We start from the raw sequence: 20,848 nt of genomic DNA on the forward strand, positions 1-20,848 counted from the left end.
TAAAGGGACCATGTGGTTCATGTTTATTCTTCATTGCTTTGATTTTTATTAACATGATGATCATTTTCAAAGTTAGGGATTCTGTGTTATAAAATAATTTTCTAAATTCAGAGATGAAAAGTTTCAACTGTTGAGAAATAATACCATTTAATTTTGTAATGGTTAATTAAACTTATTAATTCAACCAGAAGTATCCACTGTCTTTGATACAGGACATGTACAAATAATGACCTGCAACAATATATTGAGAAACTTTGGTTTCATAGCTCTAGACCCAACTTGCAAAATAAAATATTTACAAATTGTAAGTAAGCTAACAAGTAGGGGATGCCACCCCAATATCTGCCTACATAATATTACATGTGGCATGGGTATATGCTTCCATGAGCTTTATAATTTCTAAAAATTGGATGACATTGTGGTTCCATGAGTCAAAGAAAGTCCTAAACATTAAAACCATGCAAGGTCATTAAAAAATTAACTGTAATGCCATTTATAAGAATCAGAAGAAAATAATTGTGTTTCAATTGATGAGTCTGACTTTTCAGGATAAAAGTGCTAGAGTTTAGATCTTAAATTCCCCTAAAGGCCCATGTGTTAAAGGTTCATTACACAATTGGGAGGTGGCAGAACCTTTAAGGGGCTGGGCATAGTGGGAGGAAGTTTGGTCTTTGGAGGCTTATCCTTAAAAGTGATATTGGGATATAGCCTTTTTCTCCTGTTCTCTTTGCTTCAGTTGCCATAAGGTGCCATATTCTCCCAGTTGCCATAAGGTGCCATATTCTCCCATCATGATGTACTATGCCATTACAGGCTGAAAGCAGTGAGGCCAATCAGTCCTGAAAGCCTCCAAAACTTTAAGCTAAAATAAACCTTTCTTTTTATACATTGGTTACATCAGGTATTTTATTGCAGTAACAGGAAGCTAACTAACACAAAAAGTGTTAGCAGAATTCTTAGGATGGTAGGGAAAGTGGAACCAGTGAGGTATGCCATTTCTTCATTGGCCATTCATAAGATGAGAGGTTGGGAAATAAAAAGTGTGTATATTTGTGTGCATGTGTGTGTATGTGTGTGTATGTATGTTTAAGTGATTGCTACTTTTGGCTTGAGGTTTCATCAAGTTAAGGTATTGAAGAACTGTCAGATAACTACCAATTGTAACACTGATATCAAAGTGTCATAATAGTCTCTTAGTTAGAGTGACAAAGGATTGAGGCCCTTATTTTTACTTCTTGCTTGATTTTGACCAATTCTATTAATTTTTCCCTTTCCTTTTTCCATGTTCAATAACAGATATCACGTGGGGAAAGGGGTGAGTCACCTAGTTAGTAATTCTGATTTAATTCCTTGGATAACAAGACTATGAAAATGCTTACATTTTATTGTTCCTAATTATAGTCCCTTGAATTTCTCTTCTATTGACCTTTAAATGTTTACAGATATGATTTATTTTCTCTTAATTATGTCATCCTTATTATAGTTGTAAAAATATTTTCTGTAATAGAATTGTTTGATTAGTAGGGAGTTGTAGATGAAGCATGGAATGGAACTTTTATTTTTGCATAATTTGCAAGTTATGTTTATTATCTTCCAAATAGGACCTTCTAAATAATAGCCAAATATTGTTTTCTGCTATAGGCACAGAAACTGAGCTTTGTTTTGGCTATGGCATCTGATAATGTGATAAAAATTATCTAAAAACTCATTGAATATTTGCATACATGTTCAGTGGGGAGGATACATGATGGAATCTTGAATACTGAGTTTTTTGGGGAAGTCTAAGGGTTAGAAGTGTGATGTTGTGGAACTTGAAACCAGCTAAAGTTCAAAGACAGCTTCTGAAGTGGTCAACATGAAATCTATTTTAAACTGAAAGCTGGACTGTTTCTGAAACCTAGAAATCATTCCATGAATAACACTGCAGGCCTTGGACCCTCACTAAAGTGAGAGCTCAGTCAGGCAAACAACTATCCCTGTTCAAGTGCCCCTAAATACTTGTCTTGACAGACTGGAATTCAGAGGCAACTGCTTGGCTTCATTCTAGGTTTAAAAGAAGTCTTTTATTTGTGCACAGGTAGCTCTTTTCATAATCACATTTTCCCTTTGGAACTGTTATTGTATAGATGGTATGAAGATAACCTAGAGACTATAGACAGATTACTATAGAACTAAACTTTCAAACTTTAATCCCAGTCAGAGTACATATCTTCATATATAAATGTAAAAGAAGTAACCATGGACTTTTATGATAAATTTATAATGTACTAAGTAAGTTTTACTTTTTTTTTTTTTTTGTACCAGGGATTGGACCAAGAGGCACTCAACCATTGAGATACATCTCCAGCCCTTTTTATTTTATTTTATTTAAATTTTTTTTTGTAGTTTTAGATGGACAGAATGCCTTTATTTTATTTGTTTATTTTTATGTGGTGCTGAGGATCGAACCCAGTGCCTCATACATGCTAGGCAAGTGCTCTGCCACTGAGCTACAGCCCCGGGCCCCCCTTTTTATTTTTATTTTAAATTTTGAGATAGGGTCTCACTAAGTTGCTTAGGGCCTTGCTAAATTGATGAGGGTGGCTTTGAACTTGCAATCCTCCTGCCTTAGCCTCTGGAGCTGTTGGGATTACAGCGTGCACGTGTTTGCCACTGTGGCCAGCAAGTTTTACTTTTTTAATATAAGAATTTGGTAATGGATCACTGTATCATAATCAGACATGTGAAGCTAATGGACATTCATTCATTCATTTATTCATTTATTTGATGGTTATAAGTATGCCTTTCAAATACATTAATGTCTTCTTTTAAAAAATGTTTTTTAGTTGTCAATGGGCCTTTATTTTATTTATTTATTTGCAGTGTTGAGAATTGAATGCAGTGCCTCATACATGGTAGGCAAACCCTTTACCACTGAGCCACCACCCCAGTCCCCATTGATGTCTTTTTTGTGTGTGGTTGGTTATCTTTCTACTTTCATACCAATTTAGATGGTAAATTCATTAATAGATAACTTTAGAAAACCACAATTTTAATAAAAATATTCAAAGCAAGATACTGGGAAAATAGAATAGCATACTAGCAGTGGTTGATTCTCACATGGCTAGTGAATGCTGATTTCTTTAAAAAAATATTTTTTTAGATATTGATGGACCTTTATTTTATTTTATTTATTTATTTATTTATATGTGGTGCTGATACTTGAACCCAGTGCCTCACACATGCTAGGCAAGTGCTCTACCACTGAGCCACAACCCCAGCCCATGAATGGCTGATTTTTAATTCTCCTTTTTATATCTCCTTTATTTCCCAGATTTTGAATATATTTCTTTAATTAAACACCTATTGCTTTTATAGTCAGGAAAGTTAATTAAAATGAAAATGATGTTTTTAAGGATTCTTCAATTTCTTATTACTGTTAATCAATAATATATATATATATATATATATATATATATATATATATATATATATATATATATCTTTATATCTATCTATATTTATAATTTTTTGGTGCTGGGGATTGAACCCATGGCCTCACACATGTTGGGCAAGTGCTCTACCTCTGAGCTACATCAATAATATTTATTTTAAAAAGTATAAATAAAGCATGTTACTGAAATAGTCATATGTTTACCATGAAAAATTTGTTCCTAGTTCACATTGGTATTAAAATGTATTATGAAAAATGTCTGTCCAGCCAGTAATACTGAGCAATTATGATGAGTAATTTATTTCATACAGTAAATATATAGTCTGTTTTACTTTAGAAGTCTGTTTACACACGTAAAATATACATTTTTGCATGGTTGACTTGTTCTTTTAGTAACCTTGAACTCAGATTGAGGTTTTTATTGCCTTAGTCAACATCTATAGCATTAGTTTGTGAGGGGTTATTGGGTGTGTGTTCAAACTAAATTAACAAATTCTTTTACTGTCTGAAAAGGATGGATTAGCTTTCTCAAAATTCAAATCAATTGTTGGTTAACAATAGCTATTATATAGGTTATAACAACACACACCATAGATCTCCAACCTTGAATTAAGAATGAGTTACATATAGCTGGGTGCAGTGGCACATGCCTGTAATATGCAGTGGCACATGCAGTGGCACATGCCAGTGGCTCCAGAGGCTGAGGCCTGAGGATCTCATTCAAAGCCAGCCTCAGCAACTGTGAGGCTCTAAGCAACTCAGACCCTGTCTCTAAATTAAAAAAAAAAAAAAAAAAGAATAGGGCTGGGAATGTGGCTCAGTGGTTGAATGCCCCTGAGTTGAGAGAGAGAGAGAGAGAGAGAGAGAGAGAGAGAGAGAAACTATTAGGCTATTTAGGAAAAAAACTTTAATCATAGAATTGACAGAGTGTCCACATGATGAAAGAAGTCCACGTGACTGTCCTGATGGTGTACTTTTTGCTGAAGCATGTTAAGATGATTTATTCTTTTGGTAAATGCTTAATGAGCTACACTATGGGCTAGGGATACACATGTAAAGAGATGACAGATATTAAGCTATAAAATATTATCTCAAAAATAAAATCTTCCTTTGACAATTTGTGGTACAACAGTGGGCCAGGATTTGTGGGAGAAATGAAGGCAGTTTTTATTTTTACTCTCAGTGCTGTGAGTGCTGCAAGACCAGGAACTAACAAGTACCAAGAAAATGTGGTCATTTAAATTCTTGTATGCTTAGCATCTGACAAAATTCCTAGTACATAGTAGGTGTTGAATAAATATTTGGGAAATCAGTGTAGCACTTTTGAATATTTAGTAACAGAAAAGAATGGTGTTGAATATCTGCACTGTGAGGTACTTCTTTATAAATGCCAAAAATGTGGTCAGAAACAGTGGAATAGGAAGTCAGAAGAGTCCTTCTTCCTCTTCTGCTTTGGATAACCTGGGGGGGCTTCAAGAATGAGCTGGCACATGAGCTAAACTTTGCAGAATTATTAGGATGGATATTTGTTTTATCTATTCCCATAATTGATTATGTGTTCTTGGTAATTTTTCATCTAAAAAATCAGTGAATTTTTCTGTCCATTTTAATAGGTCTGGAAAACTATAAGCAAACAGTTTGTTATTTTTGAGAGACACAAAAACAGAAGCAATAATCTGAGAATCTATTTTATGCTAATTTTAGCAAATGTGAGAGACTTAAACTTGATTCAGTTTCCTCTGAGATTATTAAGAAAGACTTCTTTCAATATATGGTGGATTTACTGAGTCCTGAGAGAATGAGGTCGGGGATATAAAGCTTGGTCAAGAAGAAACTTAGCATTTGTTTGTGTGTGTGTGTGTGTATGTGTATGTGTGTGTAGAATTTAGAAAAGATACTCAGCTTCTTTGTATATGATATTTTTATTCCCCTTTCCTTGCTGCTTCTTATCTCCAGTGTTTCATAGTTTTTCTTCATGAGTCATGAACTTAATTCAAGTTTTATAGATTCCTTGGAAGCTTTGGAAATAAGGACAGCTTTTCATTTAAAGTAGTTCTTAATTATTTTTTCCTTATAATGCATTTGACTGCGTGGATATGCATACACACACACACACACACACACACACACTGCACATACACACTCACACACGCTGTCCCACTTGGTTTGAAATTCTCTTCTTCTCTGTATGGAGTCTACCATACCCTCTTTCTCTTTCGATGTCTTAAAAAGTGACAAAGGCCATAGATAAGTTCCTATGAATACAGGGAAAGGTTAAGGAAGTGAACAAAGCATAATCTCAATTGGTATCTAAATTCTTAGAATTCAGACATACGTCATTGAGGTTCTACCTATTACTGAGATGTTTGAGTCACTATTAAAATATCATTATAAAGATCTCTTTGTACCAGTTATAAAATGCTAGACTTTATTATATATTGATTATATCCAAGAGAATTCCTCAATGGATTTCTAGAGAAAACTTAGTTTTTTTTTTTAATAAGTAACAGAAATTTATTGGTTCATCATCTGGTGAGAGTCTTCTTGCTGCATCATTGCCTGATGGAAGGCAAGAGGGCAAGAAAGGACAAAAGGGGGCCAAATTTAGCTGTTTATAATAGCCTATGAGGGTGAAGGCCTCATGGCCTAATCATGTCTCCAAGGTGCCACCTCTTTTTTTTTTTAATTTGAGGTTTATAGTTATATGTAGTAAGTAGTTGGGCTCATCCTGACAAAATCATATACACATGGAATTCGATTTCAGTTCATGATCCCCCCATCCCTCCTCTCTTTCCTTCCTGCCCTCCCTCCCCTCTCCTACACTCCTTCCTCTACTCTATAAAACCTTGGTTTTTTTTTCTTCCCTTTTAAAAAACAATATGGAATGCTTCACAAATTTGCATATCATTCTTGTGCAGGGACCATGCTAATCTCTGTGTCCTTCCAATTTTAGTATATGTGCCACCAAAGCAAGTAGTAAAACTTAGGTTTTGAATGAAGTAAATCCTAGTTGTCTAGCTTCCTGAGACCTGTAGTGGTAATGGCTAATTATGAAACAATCACTAAGGACAGATCCTGATTTTCTCCACATATTGTCTCCTGTAGAAAAGAGGATTGTTCATATTTTGTAGGGAATTTAAATGGATCACCAATGCTAAATGTAAAGAGCCCAAATAAACTAACAAAAACCCCCTGAAAAATACAACTTGTTTAAAAGTTGTTTATTAACATTTCTAGTGATAAATCAAAGTATATTATTTGTAAAAATCTCAAGAGACTAAAGTACCTCCGACTCATGTTCAACTCATATTTAATTATTTGCACACTATATAGTGAATTGCCTTGGAAATCTTCAAAAACAATTCACAGTGTCCCTTGATATCCTAATTCTTACTATCTGATCTCAAAACCTTGAAAGATCTGGGAAGCAAGGGATATTTGTACATCTCTTTGCCCACCTGAATAAAGCTGAAGATTTAGATGACTTCATTATGTTGAAAGGAATGTTCTTTGTTGGTAAGGAACACAGACCATCTCTGGCTACCTTTAAGAAAAGAAGGAGATTTATTGTGAGGATACTGGAGGAGCGCCAAGAAACTGACAAGTGGCCATTAAGGGAGGCCAAGATCCAGGGCTCCTGTGAGAGTGCCAACAGCAGGACCTTCTCTCTGGGTCCCACCACCCGCATGACCTTGACCCTGTAATTCCTATATTGGTGTCTCTCAAATTTCAGATTGTAGAGTGATAGCATTTGGCCCCACTTGGATTAGGATTAATCATTTATGTCATGAAAGTGAATCCCAGTGCTCTGATCTGGCTACCAGGAAAATCACTGAGCAGAGCTCTGATTTCTATCTGCTTCTGGGGCAGTATGGCATTGGGGAAAGGGGACAGAGGGCCTGGGCATATGCTGGTTGTCACTGCTTATAGACAGTTTAATACTGTAGTAAGCTGTAGTGCCTTTTTAAAATAAATTATGAAAAAATATACATGACATACAATTTTCCATTTTAATTTTTGTTAAGTCTATAAATCCACAGCAATAATTATATTCACAGTGTTGAGTAACCATCACCACTGTTTCCAGAACTTTTTCATTATCTCAAATAGAAACTCCATATCCTTTAGACAATAAATCCTCATATTCCCCTACCTTTATCCCCTGGTAACTTTGGGTTTATTTTCTGTCTTTATAAATTTGCCTACTCTAGGTACCTCATGTAAGTGGAACCTTACAATAGCTCTCCTTTTGTGTAACACAGTGTTACTTATTGAATGAATACTTGTTGCTTTAGGATTTACATATGAGAGAAAAATGAGAGAGTGAAAATGTAGATATGTACAAATTATAAAATAATTTGAAAAAATAAAACATTGTCGTTCAATTTCTTTTAGTTCTAACATACTGTATTCCCCTATAATGGTGTTTGAAAATATAAGTACTTTGAAAAGTAATTTTGAGATAAATGATACCAAACATAATCAGAGTTTTTTTTTCCATTTCTATAACATTCAAACTAAATCTAGTTTAAGAATATCAAGCAACATAAAGACAGTGACTCAAAAAAATTGAATACACAAATCACCAAACACAGTTACACTAGGGATCCAAAGTAAGTTAATGATTTAAAGACTGGTCACTTTTGTTTTGAGAGTGTTCAAGGTCATTGCTAATATCAGGGACATAACTACTTAAACATTTGCATTGCAAGTAGATTTTTGGCTTCAACCATGTTTTCAGAGAAGGTAATTTCAGTTCTGGTTCTTTATAGTTGGTGGGGAAAGCAAAGAAAAAAATTTTGTTATATTCAGGATTCTAAACTTGTGCGTGGCTAGGAATGAGAAATATTAAATGATACTTAAATCAAGATTCACTGTCAGTGAAAGTGTAAGTTGTTAAAACTTTACTAAATCAGTGCATTTCTAGTATTAATAAATGAGAAAGGGACTTTTATTTACTTTTCTTTATTTCTTTACCTGACAGGTCATGTTTTCAGAGCCTTCCTTCCTGGTTAGTACAAATGAAGTCATTGTTATCTGTTAGGGGATAAACTAAGTGCTTATTTCCAAAGTCTCAGCTGCTAAGGAATCTCTCAGAAGTATAAAAATACTTTGTTAATAATTAGAGAATCTGAATCAATAATTATTTTGGTAAATTGTCATGAAGAAATTTTGACAGGCGGTAATTTCTTTGGCAATGGATATCTATAAAGTTAGTCTATAAGCATTTTCTAAAGAATACACCCGTGTTCATAATGCATGTTTTTTTTTCAAAAATGAAAGTTACAATTTGTCTAATAAATTATAAAGAATTAATGTCAACTATATCATTTAGTTTGAAACATTTAATTTTAAAAAGACATGTTAATGTCAATTTCTGTTTCAGAGACTGCTAGTTAGTTATTCCATGAAATCCATTTTCCCCTTCTTTCATACTAAGAGAAGTAGATGGGTTTATGGGTCCCAAAATAAAGACCATATTTCCTAGTCCCCTTCATAATTAGGTGAGGCCATATACTACACGTGGAAGAAAAACCATTAATGGAGGTGTTTAGTCCCCCACCCATGGGCATGGGAATAAGGCATCTTGGACCATGAAGGTGAGGCTAATGCACTAGAAATAACAAAGCCCCAAGAAATGTACCCAACAGTGGCTCTACTGTACTCTAACAAAATATGAAACTAGATGGGTAAAAGATGATGTATTCCCTATTAGGCAATGTGAAGCCATTGAAGGGTTTTTAAACAGCACAATCACATGATCTGGTTTTGCTTTAGAAAGATCAGAGAATGGGAGGACAAACAGAAGCCTGCAAGTGACAGGCAGCGGAGGAATCAGGATGATACATGATGACAGCATGAACCAAGCAGTTGTGTAGGGATGAGAGTAGCTTGTCGTCACAATCACTGAAGGGACGGTGTCCATTTAGTTCTTCACTTTGGACCTAAAAAAGATTTATGAATGAAAATATTCACCATTGCTATTGAGGCATAATTACTTGAAAAAACTAAAGGTACAGATTTGAAAGAAATTTTCATTTGTTCATATCTGGATAAAATGTAATTCACTTCTGGTTTTCCAAGTCTCTGAGCTGTGTGTGAGCTACATCTTGTACTATGCGCCCTTCCTCTAGCTCTCTGCCTTCTTTTTTAGTTGCATGAATTTTATGAGCTTCCTATTGCCGCAAGACCTTTACATGTGCTCCCCCTCTGGTCAGTTTCCCTTCTTACCTGCAAGCCTTTCACCTATTCCTCATTCAGATTTCAGCTCTGTGACTCTTGTGGTGAACTGTCACTGATCTCTCAGACTGTGAGAGATCCTGTATGCTATACAGCACCATATTCTTTTCCTTTATAAAATTGATCACAGTTGTGGTTTTAATTTTGCTTCTATTTCTATGAGTATCTAATTATATTTACTTCTTCCATTAGACTTTAAACTCCCTAAGGGCAGAGACTCCCCTGGGATTTTCATAGTATCTGTCACACAATAGGTACTCAAGAAATATATTGAATGAATAGTTAGCATATGCTGTAAAGTTTGGGCTTTTGGCTCAGATGAATCTGATTTCAAATTATTGCTCCACTTTTTCTCATAGTGTGACCTTCAGAAGTTATTTAATATTAAATATCTCAGCTTTCTTATTTGCAAGGTAGGATTATTGCCCAGTTTGTAGTACTGCCATGAAACTAATGGAAATTAATATATGTCAAATATTTGGTCACCATCAGGTCTGAGGCATTAGGCATCTAAGTGCCAACTATGTGGAAGCTATCATTGTTATTATATATATTATTATTTCTAGAAAATTAGCATGAATGTCTTTTTGGAAACTTAGCTGAGTTCCTATTGCATGGTTGTTAAAAGTGCTGCTGTATTATGTTTATAAAATTTTGTAGTATACCAGTTTTTAAGCTGGTGTTTGTCTAGTAGGCTCTCTGGAGCCATGCTGCCTTATCTATTATTTATTTTGTTTTTTTTTTTTCTTTCTTTAATAATATATGTTATTAAATTGTGAATACTTATGTTTTTCTTTTGTTTCTGGTTTGATGCATGTAATTCATTTGATGTACTAAAAACACTTGGAGTGTATCAGATTAGTAATAGTCTTAGAATTGCTTGATATATATTATTTTCTTTGACTAGAATTTTCATGTTTTGTTAAATTTTAAAGCTTACATGCTCTTTTAGTTGCTAAAATTTCTTCTCTACTAGAACATAGTAATGAAGCAATTTTTTGTCTTATTTATTGACATAAAACATGTATTTGTTTTGGAGCCAATAGGATATAGTTTTTAATATATGTTTCCAATGAACAGCTGGTGCTACTCTCTCTTGGCAAGAATTCTGATTGAACTTTTGTGACTGTTAGATGTAGATTAGCAAAAACAATTTATCTGATTTGAATAGTTAATCAGTTTACAAATAAACAAATTTGTGGGAGAAAATCTTGTCAAATTTTAAATAGCAACTAATCAAATTATAACATTTCTCTTGGGAATACTCACAGTTTTTAGACAAAATCATGGGGATTGAAAAGGCATTAAAAAGTACATCTTTATTCCTGCCTCTTGATCTTCTTAATGAATAAAAATTATTCAGGCCTTTGCCTTCTTTTAATTATGCATTAAAAGAAGATTTTTTCTGTTTATTGTAAATGTAATATACTCATGTTCACAAAGTATAGAAGAACCTTTAAAACATTAAAGCTTTAAAAAATACTTTGAAAGAGAAACTACTTTGTAACCCCTCCCTTGAAAATTTCTCTATGAGAAAGTTATTTCCTGTTAGCCATCATAAATTCCTTATGGTGATGTTTAAGCCAGTTGGCTCTTTCTAGGTTTACCAGAGTAACTGGTGATGGGAAAGAGTTCAACAAGTGCCACACTCCTGGATGTGACCAAGAATGAGTGTTATGTGAAGACACTATTTTTTTTTAAGGATATTTTTTGGTGCAAGAATCAGAAAACTCAATTTAAGACATTTCTAGCAAAACAAGAGGATATTGTGATAGGTAACTGGGAAATCTTGGCATCACAGTTTGCAGGACTTGCTCTTCATCTCCCCGGATTCTGCTGTACTATCAATAAAGTCACATCCTGGGCAGGTGTTGTCCCAAAGGAGGCTAATTGGCGCTAGTAGCTTCTGCCTTACCCCCGTTCTCTTACACTCAGAGCTGAAAAAAGGAGTGCCCCATTTCCTTACACTCTAGAGAAAGTACAGTACTACAGTTATCTCTGTTGCAGTGGCTTAGGTAATGGTCACATCTTTCAGCCAACACCGCGGCTGGGGGAGGAGCGGAGCCTGTTTCAGAGGTGACGTCATCATGCACTGTGTAGGAGGAGACCCCTCCCAGTTCTTTGGTCTGGGCTTTGCTGTCAGTAGGCGGGTGGTGGGTGCTGTACAGGCAGAGACGCCACGTGTCCACTGTGGCCAAATAGGATCACCCCTTAACCTTCACGAATCCTCATTTCCTAGGTCCGTACAAATACGATTTAAAACTGGAAGCCTTTAATTATTTGGGTACTTATATCAGACTAGTCTCATTTCCAGGCTACTGTTTTTCTGGGCTTTCAGAACTGTTTCTGCTTCTTTCTGATAAAAATTTATATGCCCTCGCAAAGCTTCAGTAGCCTGGAGTGGCCTAAACATTACTTTGGCATCTGTTAGTGTAGAAGAGGATTCTGAGGAAATCAAGGGTGGGAGTACTGGTAAGGGGTCAAAAAGAAAAGGCAGCAGTTTGTTGTTGCTAAATTATATCTCAATAATGTTGATGCAAAATTTAAAAAGGAGCATAAGACAAACTTTAAAAAGAAGCACATTATTCATGAGCATAGAACTTTGATTAATAGTTCTCATTCAGGAAAGCATATGTATTTGAATCTGTCTTTCTTACAGTAAGTTTAATTTTTTTTTTTTTTTTTTTTGGTATGGGGGATTGAACTCAGGGATGCTCAACCACTGAGCCACATCCCCAGCCTTATTTATTTACTTATTTTTAAAATATTTTTTTAGTTGTAGATGGACACAATACCTTTTTAAAAAATTAATTAATTTTTATGTGGTGTTGAGGATCGAACCCAGGGTCTCACATGTGCTAGGTGAGCGCTCTACCACTGAGCTACCACCCCAGCCTTATTTTTTTTTAACATTTATTTTTTTAGTTGTAGGTGGACAAAATACCTTTATTTTATTTTTATGTGGTGCTGAGGATGGAACCCAGTGCCTCATGCATGCTCGGCAAGTGCTCTGCCACTGAGCCGCAACCTGGGCCCCCCAAACTTATTTTGTCTTTTATTTAGAGACAGGTTCTCACTGAATTGCATAGCACCTCACTTTTTTGCTGAGGCTGCCTTTGAACTTGGGATCCTTCTGCCTCAGCCTCCAGAGGCCTGGCCTTATAGGCGTGTACCAGTGCAACTGGTTAATTTCTTGCTTTTTTTAAGAAAACTTTTGCTTAGATATAAACAGTTTACCTACTTTATGGCATAATAGTGGCACTTATATGCACATAGTGAACATAAGTTAATTATTTTAATGAAGAGGACACAATGTGGAGTGTAATATAATCAGGGTTTAAAATTTTCTAAACTTAAAATTTGAATTTTAAAATCAAAAGATCAATTTCGATCTCAAAAATTAGAAAATTGTGTTGCTAAACTGCTTTAAATATTTAAAAATTTAAATGTTCTCCATGTTAAAAACCTAATTTATATTGTGCTCAAACTAAATATGAATTTTAATTTCTAATTACTATAAAATATGTAATATTTGAAATGTGATCTTTGTGTAATCTTTTAGAATAATTAAATTTTCCTAACTCTTAAAGTCAGTATCTAGGGCTGGGGTTGTAGCTCAGTGGTAGAGCACTTGCCTGGCATGTGTGAGGTACTGGGTTTGATCTTTAGCACCACATAAAAATAAATAAATAAAATAAAGGTATTGTGTCTAATATATATATAGTCAGTATCTTCCAGTGGCTTGGGAGTCTGAGGCAGGAGGATTGCAAATTCAAAGTCAGCCTCAGCAACTTAGCAAGACCCTAAGCAACTCAGTGAGACCCTGTCTCAAAATAAAAAATAAAAGGGGCTGGGGATGTGGTTCAGTGGATAAGTGCCCTGAGTTAAATCCCCAGTACCAAAAATAAATAAATAAACAAACAAACAAGTAAGTAAAAAGTATCTTCAACTTTTTTTTCTTCTTTCTTACATACTTAAAATTTGGATCCATGTTGAAGTATTGAAAACATTGATAGATTATTTATGTATTTATTTTTTAGAGAGAGAGAGAGAGAATTTTTTAATATTTATTTTTTAGTTTTCGGCGGACACAACATCTTTTTTTGTATGTGGTGCTGAGGATGGAACCCTGGCCGCACGCATGCCAGGCGAGTGCGCTACCGCTTGAGCCACATCCCCAACCCATTGATAGATTATTGACATGACTGTATAAATCATATTTAATTTCAAGGTTGAAGTTAAATCCTTGAATAAATAAATGTTTGATAATGAGTCTTTAAAAGCAGTGTGGATTGCAGAAAGAACTACTCAGGTGCATAGGAATGAATTTGTTATGCCCTGAAGAGGTTTTGACAACTTGGAAAATCATTTAACTTTGAATCAAGATCCCCATCTTTAAACCGGAGATACTGAGCCTAGTGTCCGGGTACACACCTGTAATCCCGGTTACTCCAAAGTGTGAGGCAGGAGGATTCTAAATTCTAGGCTAGCCTGTGCAATTTAGTGAGACCCTGTATCAAAATAAAAGTAGACCTGTATATCCTGCCGAGCGCCTGTAATCCCAGTGATTTTGGGAGGCTGAGGCAGGAGGATCCTTAGTTCAAAGCCAGCCTCAGCAACGGGGAGACACTAAGAAACTCAGTGAGACCCTGCCTCTAAAAAAAAAAAAATAAAATAAAATAACTAAATAAATAAACAAACAAATAAATAAATAAAAATACAAAATAGGGCTGGGGATGTGGCTGTAGTGGTCAAGTGCCTCTGAGTTTAATCCCTGATACCCACTCCCTAGCTGCAAAAAAAAAAAAAAAAAAAAAAAAAAAAGAAAGAAAGAAATACAAAAAATAGAAAAAAAGGATTGGGGATATATTTCAGTGGTAAAGTACCCTGGATTCAATCCCCAGTCCAAAAATAATTTTTTTTTCTTTTAGGAGTACTGATAATATATGTGTGTGGTCCTTTGGGGGTAAGAAGTGACATTAAACCTGTTTGAATATTTGGAAAGATATACTGATTCATGGTAGACATTTAAAAAATTAGTATTAGATGCTTTTAAAGTGATTAAGTCATAGGGAGATCACCTACTCCTTTTTAATAGCAAGGGTTGAATCAAATTACGTATTTTAATATCAATGGCTTATTTTTTTCAGATTTTTATAATTAAAAAAGAATGAAAGTATCTCCTCTGCAGTACGATTCTATTTTATGTTTATTGATAAAAGAACATATTTGGAAAACAAATATTGTTTTAGTTATATCAAAAGTTAAAAATCTTGTTTTTGGCGTTTTAAAACTATACTCTAATTATCATCTGACTACAACTTCACAGATAAATCATGATACGTGGAGTGTCATTAAGGTATCCTCTCCTTATTAGCTGTTTTTTTTTTCATTTTTATTTTATTTATTTTTATGTGGTGCTGAGGATCAAACCCAGGGCCTCGCATGTGCTAGGCAAGAACTCTACCACTGAGCCACAACCCCAGCCCCTGTTTTTTTTAAAAATATTATTCTAGTTGTCGATGGACCTTTATTTTGTTTATTTATTTTTATGTGGTGCTGAGGATCGAACCCAGTGCCTCACACATGCTAAGCAAGCACTCTACCACTGAGCTACAATCCCAATCCCTCCTCCCCTTTTTTAGTTCAAAGTATAAGAGAGGAAGATAGCTTCAAATTTTGTCGACTGTTAAAAACAAACAAACAAATAAAATTCAAAATGTGGTCCAGCAGTTTCTTTGAACTCTAGCATTCAGGAAAGATTAAAGGGTGAAAGATTAAGCAGAGTAATGTGTCTAAATCTAGATATCCATAAATTCAAGGAAATGTGACATTAAGTGAAAATAAAGCATTTCCTATCACATCTTCTCTGTTCCTGTTTTTAAATTCCAAGTCCTTTTAAGAAAACTTCTGCTACTAGGGAGTCTTTAGGCAATGTTTGGAATGCTCCTGCAGGGAGCCTGGCCTGGTGACAGCCCTTTACTGCCAAGTGGTTGGGATTCAGATTTCAGACCGGCAGGGAAGAGGCTTTTGATGGGTGTGTGAAAGGAAGGGAGACTGAATGTCCCAGTGGTGCTTGCTGAGCAGAAGAGAAAGGGGTGGCTGTAGGGAAAATGGCAAGTCCCTAAGCTATGGCTTTTTTATACTTAGAATTCACTGGTTTAGCATTTTTTCATGTACTTGTTGATTGACTGTATGTCCTCCTCTGAGAAGTGTCTGTTCAGGTCCTTGGCCCATTTGTTGATTGGGTTGTTTGTTCTCTTATTGTCTAATTTTTTGAGTTCTTTGTATACTCTGGATATTAGGGCTCTATCTGAAGTGTGAGGAGTAAAGATTTGTTCCCAGGGTGTAGGCTCCCTATTTACCTCTCTTATTGTTTCTTTTGCTGAGAAAAAAACTTTTTAGTTTGATTAAGTCCCATTTGTTGATTCTAGTTATTAACTTTTGTGCTATGGGTGTCCTATTGAGGAATTTGGAGCCCGACCCCACCGACTGTAGATCGTAGCCAACTTTTTCTTCTATCAGATGGCGCGTCTCTGATTTGATATCAAGCTCCTTGATCCATTTTGAATTCACTTTTGTGCATGGCGAGAGAAAGGGATTCATTTTGTTGCATATGGATTTCCAGTTTTCCCAGCACCATTTGTTGAAGATGCTATCCTTCCTCCATTGCATGCTTTTAGCCCCTTTATCAAATATAAGAAAGTTGTAGTTTTGTGGATTGGTTTCTGTGTCCTCTATTCTGTACCATTGGTCCACCCGCCTGTTTTGGTACCAGTACCATGCTGTTTTTGTTACTATTGCTCTAGCTGTCAGAGAAATGCAAATCAAAACCACCCTAAGATACCATCTCACTCCAGTAAGATTGGCAACCATTAAGAAGTCAAACAACAACAAGTGCTGGCGAGGATGTGGGGAAAAGGGTACACTTGTACATTGCTGGTGGGACTGCAGATTGGTGCAGCCAATTTGGAAAGCAGTATGGAGATTTCTTGGAAAGCTGGGAATGGAGCCACCATTTGACCCAGCTATTCCCCTTCTTGGTCTATTCCCTAAAGACCTAAAAAGAGCATGCTACAGGGACACTGCTACATCGATGTTCATAGCAGCACAGTTCACAATAGCAAGACTGTGGAACCAACCTAGATGCCCTTCAATAGACGAATGGATAAAAAAAATGTGGCATTTATACACAATGGAGTATTACTCTGCATTAAAAAATGACAAAATCATAGAATTTACAGGGAAATGGATGGCATTAGAGCAGATTATGCTAAGTGAAGCTAGCCAATCCCTAAAAAACAAATGCCAAATGTCTTCTTTGATATAAGGAGAGTAACTAAGAACAGAGTAGGGAAGAAGAGCAGGAGAAGAAGATTAACATTTAACAGGGATGAGAGGTGGGGGGGAAAGGGAGAGAGAAGGGAAATTGCATGGTAATGGAAGGAGACCCTCAGGGTTATACAGTGGAGGAGGTAGAGAGAGAGGAGGGGAGGGGAGGGGAGAGGTGGGGAGGGGGGAGGGTGGAGGATGGGAAAGGCAGCGGAGCACAACAGACACTAGTATGGCAATTTGTAAATCAATGGATGTGTAACTGATGTGATTCTGCAATCTGTGTATGGGGTGAAGGTGGGAGTTCATAACCCACTTGAATCAAAGTGTGGAATATGATATGTCAAGAAATTTGTAATGTTTTGAACAACCCACAATAAAAAATTAAAAAAAAAAAAAAAAGAATTCACTGGTTTAGAACACCGAATAAAGCAGGTAACTAAAGAGACGTCGTTTCACTAACTTAATATTGGGAAATATGACATTATGAAAAAACAACTATAAGAACTTTGAGCAACCACTAAGAGTAGAGATTATCCTTCAAATCACTTTGAGAGAAAACTAAAAAAGGTGTGGTTCTCTTGGTAAGTAGTAGATCTTAATCTAGAGTAAACTTTTGAATCATGTGCTTTTTGTAGAACTTTCTCAGACAGGACAAAAGCAAAAGCAAAATGAAATGGTGAAGGTTTGTTATTCTTTATGATTAAGAATAATTTCTATGCCTCCTGGCAGGAGATGTCTTCATCTTACATGGATGTGGCCTTTCAGTGACAAAGCCCTTAGTGTACAACCCAAAAGCATCACAGAGTTGAAGAATTGTCTGTGTCTTAATGGATTTATTTTTCCATGTAATTTATAACTATGAGTGGCATTATGCCTGAATATGTAAAGATAAACAAAATTTAAAAAAGAAAAGCTGAAATCTGGGTTGGTTTAGGGGAATAGAATGAGTATATTACTAAATCTATATTTGTTTCTTATAGTGTGTTTAAGGAGGTAAGGTAATGGTGGAGGTTTGTCACTTTCGTGACTAGAAGTTTGGTTGGTAAAACATCACACTAGTAAGGCTATCAAACCCTAAAAGCAATTGCTTAAAAAGGCAGTTTAAAAATATTTTGGGTATATTTAACTAAAAACTACTTAAAGCTTGGCATTATGAAACAGAATGAGAAGACAGATATAGACAGAGAAATGAGCCCCTGTGCTACAGAAAGACTGTGGCGGGGGCCCAGTCATGGAGTAGTGGCCCTGGCTTTTTCTCTCACCTCTTTAGAAGGCAAGACAGTCACACCATTTTGGGAGGAATTGGTAAAATCTTACCAAAATGTCAAATGAGATTGTCTTTTCTAGTGACATTTCTTGTCGAAAAGTCTTAAGTATCATTCCATGAAAAGGCAGGAGGTTGAGAAACAAGTTGGTTTACATCGTAAAGGATTCTAAATTTGGTACCCTAGATGCTGGAGCAGCCAGAATGAAAACCACTAAATCACATTCTTAGAGAAAGTTAAGGTGAGATAATAATGATAACAATTGCTGCTGTTTAGACATCTCTGGAAGAGCTTTTAGAAGAAGGGAAAGCCATGACCCTAATTCCTATTTTTCTTTTAATCCAGAAAGGAATATGTTTAGAAGAAATTTATTTTACAGATGAAAAAAATTCTTTCCTTTGGGGTCCAACTTGATTGCTCTTTAGTTGTATTAAATTGTAGCATGCAGGTTTTTAAATTCAAATTGTTAAGGGAAAAGAACGGAATATGTAAAACTGACTGTGGATGACAGCAATGTTTGTAAACTGGGCCTTTAGAACTTCGCGGTAGAGGTCCCTCTTTGGTAGAAATATCTGCAGTTCCTTTGCTTCCATCAGGGCTTTCAACTTTATCGAGTGATATGTTGGCCACAAAAGCATTTGAGGGAGTTGAGACTGTGTGATCTAGAGGAGGGTTCGGTTTTATCCTCTTCTTCAGGCACAATCCTTAATTAAAGAGCTAAAATTTAAGACACCTTCCAGCATCTTATGGGTTAAGGCAACCCCTTATTAGCTCTTAGTTTTGTTTTCATAGGAAAAGATATGATTAATGGAGTTAACCTCATTGTCTGCTATACAAGAGAATGGTGTTTCTGCACAACACCAGCTTTGTGCCGAGGTGAAGATTAAATTTCTGTAAGAATTTGAAGACCTCATGATCCCAAGGTCTGCTTATTGTTAGAGTTTGGATCTGGGATTTCCCCAAAGATGTATGTCTTGAAGGCTGTGTCCCCAGCTGGAGGCACTCTTAAGGGGTGGTGGAACTTCCGGAAGTGGGAACTAGCTGAAGGGGATAGGTCCCTGAGGCATGTCCTTAAAGGAATACCTTGATTCTGGCCCCTCACTCTGCTGCTTCCTGGTTGCTGCCATGAGATAAACACCCTCTTTCTTCACATCCTCCAGCCAGTATGATATTCTGCCTTACCTCAGGCACAAAACAATGGAGGCAGCCATCTTTGAATTGAAAACTCTGAAACCATGAGCCAGAATAAATCTTTACTTCTTTTAAATCTCTCCCCACCTCAGGTATTTTGTCACAGCAATGCAAAGCCGGCTATCACACTTATGCTGTAAGGGTTTTTTTGGATTTTTTCTTGGGTCATATGTGTCTTTGAAACAAAATTTATATTGCAACTTGCCATAGATATGCATAGACACATATTTAGGGTATTAAACATATTTAGGGTCCTTGAACCTCCTTGAAGTCCACCCCTTGGGTCCAAGCTTGGGAATACTTGGGCTAACATGTAATAGAGGCTATTGCTGCCAAATTTAAGCTCTAAATTTGGTCTGTTGTGTCAGTGCTATAGCCACAGAGCCTAGGACAATGTCTGGTTCAGAATCAACACACAAAAAATACTTGTTGAATGAATGAGTCAGTGACAAAGTGTACATATTTTATTTTTTTGGTATGAGGCTAGAATGGTTTTGGTTATACTTTGTCAGTTCTTTACTAGGTATGTGGCCTTCATGGCTACATTTACTCCTACTGCAAGGGGCAGAAACCCAACCAGAGCATGCAGAGTGGAGGGTTGTTGTTTTCATTATTGGGAAGTCCAGGAAGAGATTTTGGCTTCAGCTGCAACTGGAACCAAGGGTTGAGTTGATGTGTTAGTCAGCTTTTCGTGGCTGTGTCCAAAACACCTGACAAGAAGAACTTAGAGGAGGAAAAGTTTATTTTGGCTGACGGTTTAAGAGATTTCAGTCCATCGTTGGCCGACTCCATTGCTGTGGGCCTGAGGTGAAGCAGACCCTCATGGCAGAGGACAGCTGTGCATTGACATAGCAGCCAGGAAGCAGAGACAGTAAAGCTCCAGGGACAAAATATAACCCTCACCAAAAATATGCCTTCAGTAACCTACTTCCTCTAGCTATACCCCACCTGCCTAAAGTTATCATCCAGGACAGTAGTCCTTTCAAATTACTATTCCTAGAAATGGATTAATCCACTGCTTAGGTTAGAACTCTCCTAACCTAAGCATGAGCTTTCAGGAGACACCTCATATTGAAACCAAAACAGTTGGTGACACCAGGATTTTATCTGGCTTTCTTCATTTTTTCCTTCTTATAAGCTGTGTTCTCTGGCAGACTTTTTTTTCCATCCGCCGTGTGGAAAATGGTTTGCAGGCCTACACTTTCCCCTATAATGCATGACCTCAAAAACAGATAGATTCTATGTTCCCCTTCCCTCCCTTTTCTTTCATTGTTCATGTTTGTTTTGTGTCATCTACTGTTATGGTTTCAATATGAGGTGTCCCCTGAAAGCTTACGATTAGGTTAGGAGAGTTCTAACCTAAGCAGTGGATAATCCATTTGTT

General features: G+C 36.1%; 1 protein-coding gene and 1 pseudogene across 2 annotated transcripts in view; one reads left to right on the forward strand and one right to left on the reverse strand.

Annotated features, from left to right (window-relative positions):
* Itpr2 (inositol 1,4,5-trisphosphate receptor type 2) overlaps window positions 1-20,848 on the forward strand; it is a 481,279-nt gene that overhangs the window by 3,302 nt on the left and 457,129 nt on the right. The gene's annotated exons all lie outside the window — the stretch shown is intronic.
* Window positions 6,307-6,406, reverse strand: LOC114091760 (U6 spliceosomal RNA; annotated as a pseudogene).

The sequence above is a fragment of the Marmota flaviventris genome, chromosome 3 (genome assembly GCF_047511675.1).
Source record: "Marmota flaviventris isolate mMarFla1 chromosome 3, mMarFla1.hap1, whole genome shotgun sequence".
Classification (NCBI taxonomy): domain Eukaryota; kingdom Metazoa; phylum Chordata; class Mammalia; order Rodentia; family Sciuridae; genus Marmota; species Marmota flaviventris.